Below are 21,260 nucleotides of genomic sequence, written 5' to 3'. Positions count from 1 at the left end.
TTCCACTCTAACCATCGTTGTTTTTGGGTGATGATGCCATGGTCCCTGTGAAACGGATTCTTAAGTATTTGTCAGATGTAAAGTTTTAAACCTCATTTCCTATCAAGCATAATCAAATCTGGCCCTATACACCAGCCATCACTGTTATATTTAACGCAGTGCCTATTCTGTGGACCAGACCACAGGATAGTGTTCAGCTTTATTCTGTGGACCAGACCACAGGATAATGCTGAGCATTATTTTGTGGACCATTTGAGGCGGCGCCTGGCGGTGCTGTTCGGCGCGGTCGTGTCGTGCAACGTTTATTTCAGTTTGAAAACTGTGCCGACTGTGCTTTCCCGGGTGGCCGCTCTGGTCGCGAGTTGGAGGGACTTTAGGCAGGCGGCAGTGTTGACAGCGTGCGCCGGTCCGCTGAGCTCTAAGTTGTGGTGTGTAGTTGCATGTCTGCTCCACAAGTTTCTTCTTTCGCTTGCGTTTGTCTTGAGAACCTTGCCTCTTCAGTGCATTCGGTTGTACGGCCGTGGACGAAAACTTTTCGTGACTCCGTAAACACGCTGCTTTCTCTCATGTGCTGTCTTGGCGCACCGACCTATCTCACAGCCGGCTGTACGAGCGGATAATAATACTAGCAATCTTTATTTACAGGAACAGTACATATAATTTCCCAGCCCACTTAAGCGGCTGATGCTTGTGAGATGGCTGAGCACATGCATCGTGCATGGGGCACATGCTTATGTCCTTTACAAAATGAACAACTGTAAGGAGGAGGAGGAGGAAATCTCTTGCTAAAAAGCTATTAATAAAACCAAACAGCCTAATGAAGAAAAACCGAAAAATTCTTAATGCTATCACCGTCGGCAGGCACGCATGCGTGTTCTGCTCCTTTCGTTTACCACCGGTGCATCTACACGGCGCTCCTATTGGCTCCTATGCGGTTCGGCCACAGCTCCCGTGCTCAAATTACTTCTGACGGCACCTACTTCTCTTTAGGGGCCAAGCCGCTCAGGGGCTGAGGCTGTTGGCATCTCCCGTCGTCGTCGTCGTAATCTTCGTCCCGTGTCACGTACTACAACACCCAGACACTCGTTTACGCCTCGCGCTAGAGCGCCTCGTAACGCGTAATATGCAGTGCCCGGAGCTTACGTGGTTACCAATTTTGGAAGAATTGTCTTATTTCGATGTTTATGATAGTTTTTGCCCACCAAAGTTCGGTGAGCGGGTTTTAAACCGACACTGATGTGTTTTAAACCAGCGTCGTAGTCATTGACGTGACTGTTTGTTCTATATGCAATAAAAAAAGCGTAGTAAAAAAAAGAAAAACACAGAAACTCCCGTGTACGCCTCGAGCTAGAACGCTTCGTGCTTCGAAGACAAGAGACATTTACAGCAAAGCTGCATACCTCTATACCCCCCCTCCCCTCCCCGACGGTTTCATCTCCGTTAATCAGAACAGCATTCCCCTTTACACGCAGCAAGCGATGCAGGTAGCGTAAAATTAGTACACAGCATAACAGAACACACGAAATCAACAAAGACGTCCGAAGCGGCGAGCCCTACGTTCCACACCATGATGCGTCGAAATGCGGCCGAGTTCACGTTCACAATATTTAGGAGGGCAAAGAAACGTCTTCAACTCCCAATGACACGATGCCGACCGTTTTAACGCTACAGGACGCTCAGTTTGCGCCGTATTTGTCCCGCGCGAACTTTGTAACAGTCGCAATGTTTATTATGGAACAACAAGCTTGGCATGGCTTCAGTTGACTTCGGGGCGGGCTTGCTAAAAAAAATGTTGCGGTACGTTAAATATCGGCATCAAAAATATGTATTACGAGGTTCATAGCCTAGGTTTTTTGTAAACCAGATCACGAACCTGTGGACAAACCACGCAGAAAACGCTCAGTTAAGTTGGCCTGCCCCCCGCAAATGTTTGTAGACCAACCACCTACAAAACAAATATTAAGTGTACGTGGCCTACTCTACCACGATTTTGGCAATCTTGATCCACAGAACCATAGAGTTAATACACAGAACAAAGCTGAATATTACCATGTGGTCTGGTCCACAGAATAAAGCTGAACATTATCCTGTGGTCTGGTCCACAGAATAAAGCTGGACATTATCCTGTGGTCTGGTCCACAGGATAGTATATTTAATCGATTTTAGTATGCCTAGTTTACACGTTTTTACACTTACCTTTTTGTGGTAATCACTTCTCTTCAACCCTAAATAACTTCTTCTCTGGCGCTCTTTGCCCTCGTTACACTTCCGCCACTCAACACCAACCATCATCATCATCATAGGCGCTGGAATGTGCGGCAGTTGTTCTGTTGTATTGCCCCTGATCTCACCCCAGATTGTTCCAGGGAAGTGCTTGTATTTCACTTCGCCTAGCAGAACCGTGGATACTTAGTATAGTGCTTCCGCGCAGTCTTCATTTGGTATGTTTGCTACGACTAGATCATGAATTGCCTGCACTTGTATTATGAATTAATGGTTAATAAAGCGCTAACCGAATCTCTGCAACCTTAGATTTCAGTCAACCTAAGAACAAGCAGGGTTCCGTAAAGGTTATTCAACAATAGACCATATTCACACGATCAATCAGGTGATAGAGAAGTGCGCTGAGTATACTGAACCCCTATATATAGCCTTCATAGATTATGAGCAAGCATTTGACTCGGTCGAAACCCTAGCAGTCATTCAGGCATTACGGAACCACGGGGTAGATGAGCATTATGTAAGAATACTAGAGGATATCTACAGTGGGTCTACAGCTACCATCATCATCCATAGGGAGAGCAGTAAAATACCTATAAGGAAGGGTGTCAGACAAGGAGACACAATCTCTCCAATGTTGTTCACAGCATGCTTACAAGAAGTATTCAGAACGTTGGATTGGGAACAGGTGGGAGTAGGGGTTAATGGAGAATACCTCAGTAACCTCAGATTTGCTGATGACGTTGCCTTGCTAAGTAACTCGCGGGACGAATTGCAAAGCATGCTTTCCACACTGGTCGAATAGAGTAGAACCGTGGGCCTGAAAATTAATATGCAGAAAACTAAAGTAATGATCAATAACCTCGGGACAGCACAGCAGTTTGAGATAGGTGGCGAGGCAGTGGAAGTGGTAAGCGAATATATCTACTTAGGCCAAGTTGTGACCCCAGATCCCAACCATGAGGCAGAGATAATTAGAAGGATCAGAATGGGGTGGGGTGCATATGGCAGACATTCTCAGATAATGAATAGCAGCCTACCATTGTCGCTGAAGAAGAAAGTGTATGACAGCTGCATGTTACCGGTACTCACCTACGGGGCAGAAACTTGGAGGCTCACTAAGAGGGTTCAACTTAAATTGAGAACAACTCAGCGGGCAATGGAGCGGAAAATGATAGGTGTAACATTAAGGGACAAGAATAGGGCGGAGTGGGTCAGAGAGCAAACTGGTGTTAAAGACATATTAGTAGAAATTAAGAAGAAGAAATGGACGTGGGCAGGGCATGTAATGCGAAGGAAAGATAACCGCTGGTCATTAAGGGTAACAGAGTGGATCCCTAGAGAAGGCAAGCGTTGCAGGGGGTGGGAGAAAGTTAGATGGGCAGATGAGATCAAGAAGTTTGCGGGGATAAATTGGTCACAGTTGGCACAGGACCGAGGTAATTGGAGAATAATGGGAGAGGCCTTTGCCCTGCAGTGGGCGTAGATAGGCTGGTGATGATGATGATGATGATGAATGCCTTTGGGAATTCCGCTGGCCGCCTGCAGGCCGGCCGTAATTGGCTGATTGCCCCACGCAGTCTGGTGCAGCCTGGCGCGAGGGCAATAGATTATTTTGTAGTCCGAATTGGGAAGTCCTGCGGCATACGCAACACGGGGAGAGCTGCTAGGCCTACCTTGCGTTATGGCCACGACTGGTGTGTAGTTGAGTTGCTTTGCTCGCGTCGGCCGTTCAAGATCACTTACTATGGGCCTGGCTGTTAGGTCGTGCGGCCATTTAGTTGTGATGCATGCTTACGGCTTGGTTTGTTTGCATCGTCTTCGATGGCGATTGATCCGTTAGTTGCTCCGGCGCAGCAGCTGCAGCTGCAGCCCGCGTCGCGGTGGTACGCCTAGTTGCTGTGGAAGAAGTGGTAACGTCTTCACAGGGCAATAAATGACGATGTGGTGGTCCAATGATGTGTTTTTTATCGAACAGTTTAGGAATTTCCTCGCCGCCATTCACACTTATTCCTCGTTTTCCACAACTAAAGCAGTTGCGGCAGTCATGACCACGGGTACCGTTGAGACATTTTGCGACTGGACCAGCGAATGGGCAGATGCGGGTGCCGCGACGCGCTTCGACCGACGTCTGTCTGCCAACATCGCCTTCCCCGCTCTCAAAAGCAGCTATGCCCATGTTCCCGTTCCACACCAATTCGTTTTGTGCTTTAGGTCATTCTCAAGCCTATCGCGGCATATCGACGCGATAGGTTTTTCAGCGTGCCATGAAAAGTTGCGAGCATAATTAATTAGCTTCAAAAATTTAAAGAACCCTTTGCCGGGATTACTGCAAAATGAGTTCCTTAATTTTTTTCTGGCCGCAAAACTGCGCCGTTTCGCGGTTTATGATTGTAGTAGTAATTCACCATAGTACTCCACTTTGGCATTTGTGAGACATTAGATACGGGGAAATTATTGCGATTCCTAAATCCCATAACATCATACAAGGTCTTCCAATTTGGCGTGATATTTGGAGCAGGTAATTTCAGCGGCGAATCTCCACTCACCAGCCCAGGAACGGCACATGCGGAGCATACGAACAGCGCGCATGGCGTCGTGCAGACCACGTAATGGTGCACGAAATCCTTCGCCATAATGACTGCGCCCACTGGTACTTGGTGTCTGCGTTAGAGGTGCTGCTAAAAGCTTAAAGTTGGCCGAGTCCACCATTACTGCTATGAGAAGGAGAAACAAATTTTATTGAAATCAGTTAAGAAGGCTGTAAGTGGGGTTATCACTCCCGGACCCTTACAGAGCTTTCTGTCGCCGTCATCCTGTCGATGATCCTAAGCGGCCCATCAGGATCAGAGCTGGCGATCGAAGCTTTCACTGCTCTAAAGTTTATTTTCGTGAAGTGTTGTCATCCTTAATCCGTTGCCAACTCTTACAATGTATGCATGGTCGAGGGGTTCCCACAGTGAAAAACCTATATAAATATACATTAACTCTAAGTGACAAAAGGTGTTGGTTAGCTACTTCTTTAATGCGGGTTATTGTTCTTTTGTTAGGGAATTATGCCTGGCTGGTACATCTGTCTAGAAAGGATGCAGTGCTGATATCTTTGTATGTAACAAATTGCGGATTAACGCACTACTTTTCTCCTGTGTAGCCCGCCGATCTAATTCTTAAGCACGCGCGTGAACGATTAGGTTTCCACGACGACATGAGTGATAAAGTGCCCAGACGTATTCAGCGTTCTTGTTTAGGAGCTTGTCTGAAATGTTTCGTGGCCATTGTGACAATTCTTCTGTTTGTGTAAATTCGGTTGTCATCCGGTGAGTCTGAGACGACTTTCATGTCCTCATTTTGAATGAACGGAAGGGCAACGCCTGTGTCTCTTGCTTCTAGTGTATTGCTGTGTCTCAGTGCCAGGCGCCACGGCAAACCGCCCCCTCCTCAAAAATTTGCGACACTCCTGCTTACACCATGCTGCACCCCTACCCCACCGCACACTCTCGGCGAGCGCTCTCCCCGCCACGGTGAACCTCCCTCCCCTAACAATTTCGATACATTTTCCTCCTTTGCTTTCTTTCAATATTCGGTCATCCCATCGCTCACTCGGTAACCATAGCGAAGCGGCTCAGCCCAGAGACGGGCGCCAAAAGAGCTGCGCCCTTAAAGAAGAAAGCACCACCCTGCCAGGATTTTAACCGGGACTTAGCTTGAGCGGGCTGGAGGCTTTATTCTATTGCGCAACGAAAACTGTTCCTTTGTTTCATTTTGTGGCACACAGTAGACGTCGGGGATAAATTAAAAGCCGTTGGCCGAACTTCGGCTGACGGAAAACGTAAAATAAACATCAAATGTGCACAATTCTTCCAAAACAGCTAAACACCCCAGATATGGTGTCTGCAACTTATACACTTCAAAAAGCAAACTAATTTTTTGACCGAAGTAGTTGCTCACAGTGAGGGCGGGTGGGTCAGAGTGGCGCACCACCATCCTCGATCTCAAATTTGCATGCAAGAGTAGAGCCATGGTGAGGTAATGTGGCACACTGCTGTCGCTAAGTACATAAAGAAACCGTAGGCATTTTTCCTTGTGATGAATCGGGTAGGTCTATCGTTAACGTTATTTATAACACATCACAGAAAAAGGTCGTGTCCCGGCACTCCGTGAAGATGTGCTCAACAGTTTCCGCCTTGTTTCACAAAGTGCACGTTATAGGACCAACAAAATACAAGCCTTCCTCCTGCAACCACGTCTTAATTTGCAGTATATTGGTCTGCTGCTTAAAGAAAAGGTTTTCACAGATGCTGGGATGGCCATCTTTTTAACACGAGATAATACGTTCTGGCCAAGAACAAATCTATACACTGATCAGTAAAGTGGCAGAGGTAGTAACACATCTTTCAAGTCTTAAGTAAGCGGGTTTTTTGGCGTAGTTGCCAGGTACACCAGTAAAAACCATACTGCTAGAAGCCTGAAAACGTCCACAACCTCCTTCATATAGCCTTTAGCTTGATATTGCATCTACATTCATTTATCTTAAAAAGAGTTCACAACCCCTTTCATATAGCTACTATAGCTTTCATTTGCGGACGAGACAATAAACGTTGGCAACGCATTTTAGACTACACTTTGTAAAAATGTTCGGAGAAAGGGTCACTGGTATCCCGTTAAAACAAAAACCGGTAAACAAGCGGCTAATATAAACGTGATACAGCCCAACTCCACCCTAATTAACTCGCCAAAAAATATTGGTTCTACTAGTACGGTACCGAACTGAAGAACACACGAACACGGCAAATTCACGATGTATATTCGAAACTGCACTCGCGAACAATGACGGTCTTGCATAACGTACCGCAGTTTTGTTACAAGGAAAAGGTTGCAGACTGTAGCTCGTGAGACAACAGACAAACCGCGACCCCAGACATAGTTTCCATTTTGTTTCAGTTTCCCTGTATTCGGATTCCCAGTATTTATTTCGGATTCCCTGTAGCCTCACCGTTTCGTATTCCCAGTATTCGCGGCTATCCTGATAGCTGTGCAGTGGAACTCCAAGACAATCATGTGCCCGTACCAAGACACATTTTCAAACACGAATGGTACTGCCGCCCACTCCCCGTGAGAAAGCCCACACACTTTGCCCAATTAACAGAACTCTTATTAGCGCGGCAAAATTTTGTTGTTGTCATAGCATTGTTTATTCTCTCCTTTTCCTCCAGTATACAGCCACTTCATCCCCATATGTTAACAGTCGCACATCACCCGAGTGGACGCAAACCCCACGCAAATCATCATTATTACGCGAAAACAAAAAGGTTGCAAAGAAATGCAGTACAACAGGGGAGAGGCAAAGACCCTGCCTCAGGGGAGATCTAACGGGAATACTTTCGAGTACATGCTTGTTGACGATCAGTTTTGTGAAACATTCACGATACGCCACGGGTACAAACTCTTTCACAACATCCCCTACATGAACTTAGCCCGAAGCGCAGAACAACATTTCGTGACACTCTTTATCAAAGGCTTAATAAGGGCAGCGTCCTCGACATGTCGGTACTCAATTACTAAATAAATTACCGGCGCAAGAAAGGAGGAATACGGATGAAATGAAGACGGACCCACAGGGCCGTCATCACTTCGTCTGTGTCCCACTTTTTTCCGCAATTTATTTAGTTCTCAAGGGTCTTCTCATAATCAATTTCAAGCATCGCTTCTCTTCTACAAAATACAACACAACACTGTAACATACTCCGTGCGACAGGAACATTGTTAAATATGCTGTGATGAAAGACCCCGCTAGCACCTTGCGCTAGACCTTCGTAAGGATGGAAAATACTTGGTCGGAACATCGAGGAGACACATTTCCCTCACGCAAGAAGAAAACGAGAACAGGCACAAAATGCACACGGGGGTAGAAGATAAACACGAGACATTAAGAGTGTGCACAGCCACGTGAGACGGAAATAGTGTTCTTTACACCCCAGGTCGCAAGTGCTCTGTCACAAAGACAGAAAATGACGCTCCTGTGTGGTCCGTAGTTTTCCCGCATTTTATTGCACAAGTGTATTTCTTTTGCCTTACCGTTATGCGTGACATAACTCATGCGGAAGCCTAGTGTGCGGCCACCTATGAAAATATATAACACAGAACTTGTTGCAAGTATTTTGTTAATTCATAAAGTCGAGTGTTTATTGCACAGAAAAACTAATAAGGCCCAAGAATAATACCTTCTTCAGCGAGAGCTATAAAGCTGTGGAACAATGTACATGTTTTTTCTTTCTGTTTTCTTCCAGAACAACCTGATAAACTGCGGCAATTTCAAGCCGTTCATGTAAACAGCTTTTTGTGTAGATTTTTTCCTGCTTTCGGGAGGAGTTCTACATTCCCGCAAAATAAAATAAGAATAAAATCCACCCAACTCTTCGGCAATCTCTCAGGTGTTTTATGTGTGGTAACATTTGTGAGAAAACGTGGTAAAACGAAGGATACTTTAGCCCTTTGAGGTTTGCAGACGACGTAGTCTTGCTAACTGAGTCTTCAGTACACCTGCAAAACGGTTGAAGAACTCAACTTACATAACATAGCCTTCAGTCGGGCTTAAAATAAATATAAAATAAAACTAACGTATAAAATGTATAATATAAAGTAATGATAAATAACAAGCTAAAAGCGCCTTGTTCAGCACATGTAACAAAACACCAGACCACGTAGAAGATTATGACTACCTCGGTAAAGCTGTCTGCACTGCTTACAACACCAGGAGAAGAGAGAGAGAGAGAAGAAAGTTTATTTAAACCGAAACTGGCAAAAGGAAGGGGGTGACAGGGAGGAATTCACCTAGCCTTCCCCGTTAGATGGCGGCCATGAGCCCGTGGGCCCTAGCGGCATCTTCCGCCAGCTGGACGAGTAGTTGCAAGTCGGGGTGAGAGCTGAGCAAGGTGGCCTCCCATTGCTCTTGAGTCCTGATGTTTAATGCTCTATTCGGGGAACGAGGTTTCTGCGGCATGCCCATTTGATGTGTTGTAGGGTGGCTTTCTCCGGGAGAAAAAAAAAATATGACACAGTAAAGGTATGCGCTGGGGTGAACTCAGCCAGCACTCCAAATTATTGAAAAGTAAGAGACCTCTATCACTGAAGAGAAGCCTTTACAACCAACGCGCCCTGCCGGTGATGAAACGTGGAGAGAAAACTTAGCTCCTTATAAACAACATGAAAGCAAACTAAGGTCAGCTCACTGGGAATTGGAAAGACAAATAACAGGAGTTATGTCAAGGGAAAGGACAGGAGCTTGCTTGGCCAGAGAATAAACTACAGTAGAGGATCTCATAGTTTAAATAAAGAAAAATGAAGGAAGCTATCACGAACGCGTAATACTTGAAGGTAGCTAAGCAGTATGATACCTTCACGACCATCACGAAGGTTTTAGTCCATGGTTGCAGCCAATGCGCTTCTTTCCGCCGCCGCAACTTCTTTTATTCCATTGTTTCTGCTATAACGGCGAAGAAGAAGAAAATCGAAGAAGCAGAATAAACAAGTGGACCACGCGCACTTAAACTAGGCACCAGGTGGTGCACAGTCTACCCTCTCACGTATTCTGTGTCGAACAGGTGGCGTGATTCCTCTCCCTACAATCACAGCGGAGTGTGTAAGTCGCTTGACACTCGTCCATTAACTCGCGGTTGTAGCCGAGCGTTGAGATTCACGCCTTTTCAGGAGCGAGCCACGCACGATTAGATAGGGTTTACGGTTTGTGTGCTCTAGCTGCCTTATGCCAAAAACATTGCCTTAATGACGCATCTTTTCGTGACTATTGTTTTGTTTCATTTTCCCTGGGATAAAGAAATAATGGTATAAGAAATTTAGGTTGGAGTTCTGGAAGCGCGACGTAAACTTGTTGAAGGGTGAGGCTTTTATAGAATCCGTAAAAGCAGCATTTTCCAAACACACAAATGCAGAATATTGCCGCTAACAATGCATTGGGTTTGTTTATTTATGGTTTGCTTTTACTTCCCAGCTGCGCCGAGGTGTGCTATCTGTGTCCCAAGCGAACCGCATGTTTCATTTTTTTATTATTATGCCGCGCGGATTATCTCATTCGGATAAGTAGAGCGTTTCACCATAGCATCAACGGGCCTGGAATAATCTTTGATCTACAATGTTCTGGATGTAAATTGATGGTTCGAGCAACACTCGCGCCGATAGATAAAAGCCTGCAGAGCAGACGCCGTGGCATTCATTCGACTCCCCAATGCTCGGCGACTCACGTCATTTCGTTGATTGCTGCTTCGCCACCTGTGTACTTTTTGAGCTTATAGGGGAGCACACATTCGCTTCAATAAACGTGCATTTCCGTCAAGACGGCTGACTTATGTTTGGCTTCGTGACATCGGGTGAAGGTGCGGGGTACATGCAGCCTAAGCCCTCGCCAAGCCGGCAAGCGAGCCCAACTCGTGTCAGTCGCCGATACCAAGGTCTTCAGCCAGAGTTTTGACTGCTTCCGGGTAACTTGAAGAAAGAAGACGACGTGAAAACCACCATGATCAACGCAGGCACCATGACCAGCGCTTCTAATCCGGCCCTTGTCCTGCAACAGCCCCGGGAACCACCATCGTTCCGCGGATCCCCCGGAAAAGACCCTGAGCACTGGTCGGTGGATGTGGTGCATGTCCGCATTTTTAACAGGTGGGATGACGAAGAAACTTTCCGCAATGTGTTTTTCTATTTACAAGATACGGCCCGAACGTGGTTTGAGAACAATGAAAGCTCCCTAACCGACTGGATTCTCTTTCCGAGCGAATTCCTCATAACATTGGCTACCACTGCGCGGAAAGGACAAGCCGCCCTTTTGTTGGGAACGCGCACGCTACACCCAAACGAAGGGGTCGTGATCTTCGTCGAGGAGATGAAGCAACTATTTCGCCCTGCGAACCCCGAAATGACGGAAGAAAAGAAGTGACGCTTCGTAATGCGTGGTGTGAGGGAGGAACTGTTTGCGTTTCTCAGAGAAACGCAAGACGCAAGTCAAGTGATCGCGGTCACCAAATTTGAACGCGCCCGCGGAGATGCTTGCAAGCTGCCGCATCCTTTCGACTTGAACGCAGCGCAGCCGCAAGCAAATCGGGACAGATTACTGAATTTCCTGCGTCGCTTCAGCGAGTGTTTTTCGTCAAACTCAATATTACGTTAGACACCCCTAGCGAAGCACCGAATTATAGCTGAAGATGGAGCCCGGCCTACCCCACTGTCACCATACCGCGTCTCTTCACACGAGCGGGAAGCCATCCGAACTAAAGTCGACGACATTATACAGCCATCGAAAAGCACCTGGGTTGCACCGGTCGTACTCGTAAAGAAAAAAGATGGCACATTAATGTTCTGCGTTGACGACCGGCGACTGAACAAAATCACGAAAAAGGACGTGTACCCCCTCCCACAAATCGACGGCGCCCTCCAGCACCTCTGCCATGCGAAGTACTTCTCATCGATGGATCTGAAGACCGGCTACTGGCACATTGAAGTCCATAGAGAGATCGAGATAAGACTGGACGGCCTATACGAGTTCAAGGTGATGCCTTTTGGGCTGTGCACGGTGCCAGCAACGTTTCAAAGAGTTATGGACAGTCTGCTAGCTGGCCTGAAGTGGCACACCTGCCTCGTATACCTCGACGACGTTGTGGTATTCGCCCGTATGTTCGACAAACATTTTGCACGGTTGGAGTCTGTACTCCAGGCCATTCGCCCGTCGGGGTTAACGCTGATGCCTGAAAAGTGCCGTTTCGCGTACGAGGAACTCAAGTTCTTTGGCCACGTCGTCAACGCCGCGGGTGTCCTACCGGACCTGGCAAAAACTTCAGCCATTGCGACCTTCCCAATGCCGAAAGGCAGGAAGGGCGTGCGAATATTTCTCGGACTGTGCGCATAATACCCGCGTTTCGTCGCAAACTCGCCCGCATCGCAGAGCCACTCACACGCTTGACAAAAGGTAGCAACCCGTTTAGCTGGGAAAACGACCAAGATAAAGCACTCTGCGAGTTGCAAAATCGCCTGCAAAGCCCGCCCGTGCTGGCTCATTTCGACGAAAACGCCGAAAAAGAAAGGCATACGGACGCCAGTAATATAGGCTTGGGTGCCGTCCTCGACCAAAAGCAAAGCGGTTGCGAAAAGGTAATCGCCTATGGCAGCCGTGGTCTGTCGAAGGAGAAGAAAAACTACTGTGGCTCCAAAAAAGTGCCTGGCTATCATATAGACCGTTTCAAAATTTCGCCCATACCCGTATGGTAGACCGTTCAAGGTTGTGACAGACCACCATGCGCTGTGTTTGCTCGCCAATTGGAAGGACCCCCCTGGCCTCCTTGGGCGGTGGAGTTTGCGCCTGCAAGAGTTCGACGTTACAATCGTCTACAAATTCGAAAAGGAAACATTCCAAAACCGATTGCCTGTCCGCGCCCCCGTGTACCCAACACCCCAAGACTCCGATAAAGACAGCGCGTTCTTCGGAGTCGTGACGAGGAGCGACCTTGCCGCCCAGCAGCGCGCCGACCCCGAGTTATGCGTCATGATTGACTACCTCGAAGAACGAAACGTCGCTGTGCAAAGGGCCTTCAAACGCAACTTACCAGCATTCACCCTGAAAAACTCCCTCCTCGTAACAAAGAATTTCAGCCCAAGAACGAGGACGAATTATCTTCGTGTCATCCCCACTGACCTTTGAGACGAAATTCTGGAAGCGTGCCATGACGACGCGTCGTCCGGGCATCTTGGCAAGGCACGCAGTATTTCAAAAATCAACGTGAAGTACTAACGGCCCCGCCTTACAACCGATGTGCCCTAATACGTACGCAACTGCCGTTTCTGCCAGGGACAAAAAACGCCGCCGGCAACACCCGCCAGACTTCTGCAGCAGCCGACCGCCGTCCCATCGAGGGCCTTCCAACAGATTGGAATTGACCTTTTAGGCCCGTTCCCTACGTCACTATTGTAGAACAAGTGGATTGTCGTAGCGACGAACTGCATGACCCGCTACGCAGAGACCGCCGATCTTCCGAGGGAGACTGCACAAGAAGTCGCGAAGTTCTTCATAAACCAAGTTGTGCTGTGACATGGAGCTCCTGAAGTCCGAATCACGGACCGCGGAACGGCCTTTACTGCGGAGGGTATGCAAGGAATCTTACCCTACAGCAACACGGATCCCCGAAGAATGACGGCATACCACCCCCAACCGAACGGACTTTGGAAACGTCTGAACAAGTCGATCGCGGATATGCTGTCTATGTACGACTACGTTGAACATAAGACTTAGAACAACGTCCTCCCGTATGTCACGTTTGCGTATAACACAGCGACCCAGGAAACTACGCAGATGACACTGTTCGAGCTTGTCTACGGAAGACGCCCGACTATGATGCCCGACGCCACGCTTCCGCACATGGAAGACGACCTCAACGCCGACGTCCAAAGATACCTTCAACATGCGGAGAAGGCCCGCCAGCTCGCTCGAGTTAGTATAACTTACCAGCAGCTGGTGGATGCCGGCCGCTACAACCTCCGAAGCCGAGACGCCGAGTGCCTCCCCGAAAATCGTGTGTGGGTTCGGACTCCCATCCGGCGGTGCGGACTGAGTGAGACGCTTGTGCGACGGTATTTCGGACCCTACCGGATTCTACAACGTGTTGGCCAAGTGACCTGCGAAGTCATCTTCGATGGTGATTCCGGCACATGACGACGGCGCACGCGACCCGACGTCGTCCACGTGGTTCACCTCAGATGACGGACTTTTTTGTGGTTGTTTGTTGGAGTGTAGTTTTATTATAGCATCGGGTCGACGAGTTCTTAGAGGGGGAGTAATGCCGTGAACCATCTGTTGGGTTTGTTTGTGTTTTTTTACTGCGGGCAGCACCCGTTTGTGTTATCTGTGTCCCAAGCGAGGCGCGGGTTCTTTTCTTTATTTTTATGCCGGACTGGTTATCTTCTTTTTATAGGCGAGCGTTTGGCTCTAACTTCACCTGCTTAGAATATTCTTCTTTGATCTACAATGCTCCGGATGTAAATCGACGTATTGTTGACTGCTGCTTGGCCGCCTGTGTAGTCTTTATTTTTTAGGGGAGCACAAGTTAGCTTCAATCAACTTGTTTTTCCTTTAAGACAGCTGCATCCTCTGTCTACGTGACAATATCTAGGAATTTCTGTCAAACGTACATTTCGATTGTGCAAGCACCCTATGGTCAATGAAGACCTCCACCGACTTTAGCGCAGCAAAACCTTTCTAAAGTTACCATCTCCTTATTAAAATTAAGGGTAAGCTCAGGAATATATTTGCGTGTTTGTTTGTACCTCTTAAATATATTCGGCACGCGGACTCGGCGCAGATAATCCGCGGGTAGACCGAGAATTCCCCGTCAAAATCCAATGGCAAACCGCTTCTCGGGGAGTCCGCGGTGAGTTCCATACTAGAGTGAAGTAGAATAATTTTAGTTCACTCTACCAGGACTAAATCGAAGAGCCCTAATGATACTTGGACTGAGTAAAATGAAGGCAGCATGCATGCGCCTCGCTACATGCCAGGGTGCGTGACCGCTAAAAATAGAACTGCTAACAGGAAAATAGCGCGCTCGTATATCACTTTTCTTGTGTTTACAGTGAGATTAGAGTTAAGGCACTCTCGAATGACGCTTTTTTTTTGTGCCAGGGAACACAGCTTGCGATCCCATGAAGGGCGGATTATCTATGGTTCAAAAAGCCGGACCGACGCAATGGGTCCCTGATTGAGGACTCTTCCCCAGGGTTAACTGCTTTAGAGACATGTTTATCACTCCTCTTCTCAAATGGTCCTATTGAACCGGGCTTCCCGGGCTTAGGTGGAAAAAATGGGAGACTCCGTGATACGGTTCGAATGTAGAATGTAGAAAAATGTAGAAGAAGAATGCAGAAGAAACAAGCCCCGTACCACCTCTTCCCCGCATCCAAAAACCTCAAGAGCAGTGGGAAACTGCTCTCCAGCCCCTGCCTCTCGGATCAGTTCTTGCTCACCCAGAGAGAAACCGGTGCTAAGGCAGGTCATGGTTGCTCGTGAAAAGAGAACCACTCGTGGAGCACCGTTAGTGCTTTGCAGTAAACATTTCTTCTCTTCCTCCCTCCCTCTCGGCTTGCTTCAGTCTTCGAGGCACACCCCCACAATTCTAAAGTCTACACTAGGTTTTTGCCCAAGTGGTCTTGTGTCCGCACACCTTTCTACCTTTTTCGCCGCGACTGGCCGGAACTCTTACTAACAAAGTGTGGTTTTCTAGGGTTCTTTCTTCTGAATTGGCTAATCACAGTCTCATATATTTTTCCTATTTAAAAGAAGGTCATGTAGCTTGTTATAAATTGCAGCTTCTTCACCAATACCCGCTCGGTATGTAATATTTTCTCAGGTCAACAACTGTGACCGCCACTGATGGCCACGCGATATTCCGTTCGTCTGCGGGAAGAAGCACTAGGCAATTCCAGAGTGTTAATAATGTGTGTTAACAAGTACGTGGCAATGCAGAGGTAATATAGTATAATTGTGCGGAAAAGTGCTCATTTTTTGTTTGGACCCCTGATCTTTGGTCAATAGGAGCCATTGGCACGTTAGCGGCCATTTTTGTACGTACAGGCGTGCGCACTAGTCCACACAAATGTTTGGACATCCTCGCGGTCAAATATTTGTGGTACCGTGCCATGAATGCAACATAATAACAGAATAACGTCTTTTTTAAGGTATATACGGATGTCGGCAGCTGGAATTACAGAATAAATTTATTGCAGTAAAACTTGTCAAGAAAGACTACCAGCAGGCATAGATGGACACCGGAACGCTTGTTGGTGTGGGGGATACCGAAAGGGGTCAGAGAGGACAAAAAAGTGAGAGAGAGGCTATAAAGAAAGAAAAAGAAATGATAGAGGGGATAGGAAATTGACAGAAAGGATACAAAAAAGAAAAGGAAAAGAAACAGACGCGCAAACACGCAAACTCAATTGGAGATAAACAGAATGCCAGCTTGATTGAATTAACGCTGTGAACGCTGATGTTAACAATGAAGCTACACTGGCGTTTTCTAATGCAAGGCTCAGCTTCATAACACTTCGCAAAGCCTTAAGATGGATCCCCTGTGAGCGCCAAATCATTTTCGCCATGTTCCATTGCTCGCGACATCTGCTGGAACCTTATGTTACTTTTGAACTTGACATGGCTAGGAGCGGCACCGCGAGCGTTTTTCTTTTTTTCGCGGCGTATTTTATTTGATGTCGCAAAGCGTGGCGGGCCATGTATTTTAATAAAAGAAGAATGTAAATACCACGTATGTTTTGATGTCTTCCCAAACTGTGCTTAGTACTATCGTTCTGCTCAAACGTATTCAAGATTATGAATACTGCCACCATATACAGTAGTTTAGAAATGCTTTGCCTATATGAATGTCTTGTTGAAAGGTTTACTTCAATTGCTTTATGTGTGCTTGGCGCTTGCTTCTCCTCTCAGTAGGCTAAGCCCCCTCAAGATTGATGTCACAGCGATACGACATTTAACCTATGAAAGCTTCGGCCAAAATTGATTCGGTTTGAAATTCTTCAGTTCTTCATTCCGTCCAGAATTATCGGCAGCTTGCTTTTTCCGTATTTTCGGTTTTCTGAGGTGGTAAGACCCCAATCGTAAAACTATTCTGCCAGTTTCGGTCAGGGCAACAGCGTAATATTATAATATTGAGAAATTTCTTCTTACAAAATTTCTAGACGAGATGCAAAAATTTGTACCTCACCTGTTAGAAATGAATGTTTCCGATCATTTGACGTTATCTCCCGCGTATACGTCCGTAATCGTCATTCTTACATGTTTTGGATAGATGCCATTGCAGATTCCTTTCAGTTGTAGCGGAAGCCGTTCGTCACCCCAGCGCAAGCGGCTCCCGCGAGACGGAGCTTTTCCTTTCTCCTCGGTCTGCCGCCGGCTCGTCGACAGTACGCCTTTTGTGGGGGTCATTCCCCGTCCTATTCAAAGGTCGCCTTTCGGGGAAAGCTTAACTTGTCCGGCCATCTCCCGGCATTAGTCCTGACGCTGTTGCCATTTGCTCGCTTGGGGGGCCTTTTCCCTAGATCTTTTGAAGGACGCGGAGGTTTCTTTTCTTTCCCTTGTCGGCGGACGCTCTCGGCGTGCGCATCTCTTGAAAATAAATAGTGTTGTCTTGAAACTGTAAACCAGCTCCACGTCTGCTTTCTCTCCTCCTTCAGCAGCTGATATTCCGGGCTTCTACAAAATTGATGACCCGAATAATGCTCTAACGAACACGCCGCCATGAGCTCCGACGATATCACTGCTGCCTTCACGCCTGCAGTCTTCGCCACAGAACTGAAGCTAACAAAGTTTTGGCCAAAAATTCATGAGTTTCGTTCAGCCAAGTGGAGGCCCGTTTTCAGTCCAGCACATCACCTCGTAGCCGGCGGAGTATCTTCATGTCATCGCAGCCCGGCCCCCAGAAATCGCCGACGCTATCGACGACATTTTGGTTTCACCCCCCACATAAGCGGAATACGGCACCCTCAAAAAGACTGTGCTGGACCGCCTTGAGGTGCCTGAAGAAAGCAGACCAGCTGCTCTTATGTCGGGAAGAGCTGGGCCACCAACGACCTTCCCAACTGCTGCGCCGGATGCGACAACTATTCGGTGTGCACGCGCGTCAGGACGGCCAGCTCCTACTTCTTCGTGAACTTTTTCTGCGACGGCTGCCCCAGTTGGTGCGGGTGGTTCTCGTGGGTTTAGATGAAACGTCCCTTGATCGACTGGCGCAACTTGCCTATCGCATCACGGAATGCTCTACTCAAAATTTCGCTTCCATAGCTGCTGCAAGAACACACGAAGAACCAGATCGACTGTGGCTCCTTGAGGAGAAAGTGCAACACCTTACCGAGGCCACGCAGCAACTTTTGCTGTCTGGCGCTCCCCAACAGGGCCAGTAACGACGCAACCGATCCCCTTCAACACAGCCAAGCTTTTGACAGAGAAGCCAGTCGCGAGATAGACAGGACAGAGTTTGCTCGAACCACCGTCGTTCAAACAACCTTGCTCGTTTCTGGGAAACGCACCGGCCAGTCGTTAACGGCGGCTTACGACATCGGCCCTCCACCCAGCCGCATGTTCTTCGTAGTCATCGTTGCAGGCGGTGAGCAACACTGCCATCGCTACGTACGGCTTCCGCTCGCTGACAATAGACGTCAGGCTCAGGCGCCTATTTCGCTGGGTCTTCGTGGTAGCGGACGTTAATTTTGCCATACTCGGAGAAGGCTTTCTCAGCCACTTCAACCTGGATGTGAGCGTATGTGACCGTTGCCTCAACGATAACAACAGATCCCTCAAAGTACATGGTTTGGAGTCAAACATCTGCTCATCTGGCATCTGCGACTTCCAGCCAATATCTGCCTACCACCACATCCTCACCGAATTCCCTTCTCTTACCAAGCCCCGCAACACGGAACAGCCGGTGAAACATAACGTGACTCACCAAATCGTCACCACCGGGTCGCCATTCACCACCCGGCCACGACGACTGTCCAGACACAGGCTTCAAGCTGCGCGCATTGAGTTCGAGTATATGCTGCAGCTGGGAATTATTCGACCTTCGTCTAGCAACCATTCATCGCCGGTGCTCAAGGTGCCTAAAGACGACGAGGACGACTTCACCCGCGCGGCGACTACATAGCCTTGAACGCATGGTGAACGCCTGACCAGTATTGTAAGGGACCCAGGCGCCAGTGAGGCGGAATGTGTCGTACGCAGGGGGAGCGGCTGTTCCGGGAATGCGGAATGAATGGCTGTATGGCAGCCACCTTGTTAAGAGCAAACGGCCTGTGGGTCACGCCGCTCGCGTGATGATACACTGTCTCGGGCCGCAGCCGCGTTGTCGGGTTGTTTTGGTCGGAGTGCGGGGTGCAGCTATGGGAAAACATTGGTGGTACGGCAGATTGAAGGGCACTCAGGGAGCTCGGCAGTAGCTGGCTCGAGGCCCGCTGCGTTTTTGTTAAGCCGTTTGTAAAACCATTCGGTCCGTCGCACCTCCGGAGACGGGGAAGCTTGGAGCTGTCAACTGGGGATCGACGGCGGTCGATTTATGGGAAAGTGCTCCCTTTGTTGGCCCGTGCGCGCGCGGAGTGAAGGCGTGCGAGGGTGTTCGTGTGGCGCCCCGGGATGGGAGATGCGACGCCTTCTTCGGCCTCCGTATCCTGTGTTCCCTACGCGAAGATTCCGGCCCCTGTTCCAATTAACGGGGCATCGCCTGTCAACGGCGGAGAATATTAAGGAGCGCCGAGTTTCGTTAAGACGAATGGTTATGGGTTTCAGCTGGCTTGAGTGGCTGTCCAGTCTTGGACGAGAAGCCTGGGAACAGGCGACGCGGGCCGCATTCGTAGAATCTTGTTCCTGGCTGCTTGCACGTGTCTGCGCCGTTTTTTTAGTGTTTGTTGTGTTTGTTTGGTTTGCTTTTGATCTTTTCCTTTTTTTCTGGTGAAAACGAGTGACCAGCGGTTCACGGTTATGGGGGGCATTGCCAACCACGGTTTAGGCCTGGATTGGATAATCCATCCAATCAGGTCCCCAGGAGATACTGGTTGGCCTTTGTATCGGGGGTTGAGCCTGAGTTATCCATTAAAAGCACGATACACGATGTCTAGGGCTCGAACCCTCAAGGTTTATTGTGCTATGCACGGCCGGCGTATTGCCGGACTAGCCAGGTTCGGCTAGGGAGGATCTCACCACTTGCGTAGTCTAGGGTCAGGGTCCGTCGCCTACGCGGGTGCCGCGTGCACAAAGTCTTAGCTGAACAAGAATCCCACTTTATTTCTTACTTTGTTATGTCTACGTTTAGTCTGTTAACATTCTGTATATATCTTGTGTTTATATATACAGTTTTTAGAAACCATCCATCAACCATCGTCGTCGTGTCATCAGTGCCGCCACCATCAGGCACCAACGCTGATCATCATCAAGAAACAACAAACCATCATTTACTGGTATCCTCTGCCACAAATTAACGATTTTAGTGCACGGCTGGTATGTACAAAAATATACAGCAAGATCGACTTCGTAGCGGTATACCACCAAATCGTCGTCGAACCGGAGGACATACAGACAGCCATGACAACTTCATTCGGCCTGTTTGAGTTTGTCCGTATGCCCTACGGCTTTTAAAAATGCCGCGCAGACTTTTAAAAAGTTCATTGATGAGGTCACCCGGGGCCTTCCTTTCGTCTTTGTCTACGTGGATGACATTTTGGTGGCCAGCACAACTCCTGCCGAGCACGAACAGTAACTCCGCCAGCTCTTTCAGTGTCTACATGAGCACGGTCTGGGGTTGAAACCTCAAAAGTGCATATCTGGTGTCGTGGCCCTCAACTTCCTCGGCCACCACATCACTGCTGAAGGCATTATGCCATTGCAATCGAGGGTGGAATCCGTCAAGAATTTTCCAGCTCCAACATCTTTTCGCAAGCTGAAAGAGTTGCTCGGGCTCTTAAACTTCCACGGGCGGTTCATTTCGCCTTGTGCTCGAGTACTCCAGCCATTGGCCAACCTGCTGCGCCCAGATGTCCAAAAGGCACTAAATAGTTGTTGCTCTTAAGAACACCGGAACGCTTTCCAGTAAGCTAAGGACGAGCTGGCCGCGGCTACCCTTTTCATTCATCCACTGCCTGACGCTCCTACACGCGTCATGGTGGACGCCTCCTCTACATCGGTCGCAGCAATGCTGCAGCAACAGAAAGGTGCACAATGGAAGCCACTGGGCTTCTTTTCGAAATGCCTGAAGCCTGCAGAAGTACGGTACAACACGTTTGGAAGGGGGATGCTCGCAATCTATTGTTCCGATAAGCATTTCCGCTACTTACTCGAAGGTCGTGAGTTCTACATCTTGGCAGACCACAAGCCCCGCACCTACGTATTCAACAACAACAGATCCTCCTACTCAGGACGGAACATTTGTCAGCTCTCATTCATTTCTGAGTTTTCTATATACATCTCCCCCGTTCCCGAGGTCGAAAACAAA

The 21,260-nt window shown here is 48.2% G+C and overlaps 1 long non-coding RNA gene across 1 annotated transcript in view; it reads left to right on the top strand.

Moving 5' to 3' along the window:
* The window catches only part of LOC144167279 (uncharacterized), a 144,816-nt gene extending 136,186 nt beyond the window's left edge, over positions 1-8,630 (top strand). The window contains exon 4 of the long non-coding RNA XR_013321917.1: positions 8,508-8,630. This is a non-coding gene — a long non-coding RNA (uncharacterized LOC144167279). The remainder of the gene's footprint in view (positions 1-8,507) is intronic.
* Positions 8,631-21,260: the final 12,630 nt, after the last annotated feature.

This window comes from Haemaphysalis longicornis, unplaced genomic scaffold, assembly GCF_048455015.1.
Source record: "Haemaphysalis longicornis isolate Haplotype H1 unplaced genomic scaffold, Haemaphysalis longicornis Haplotype H1 scaffold_2, whole genome shotgun sequence".
Classification (NCBI taxonomy): Eukaryota; Metazoa; Arthropoda; class Arachnida; order Ixodida; family Ixodidae; genus Haemaphysalis; species Haemaphysalis longicornis.
Note: the sequence above shows the minus strand (reverse complement) of the source record. Positions and strands in the feature narration are given on the sequence as shown.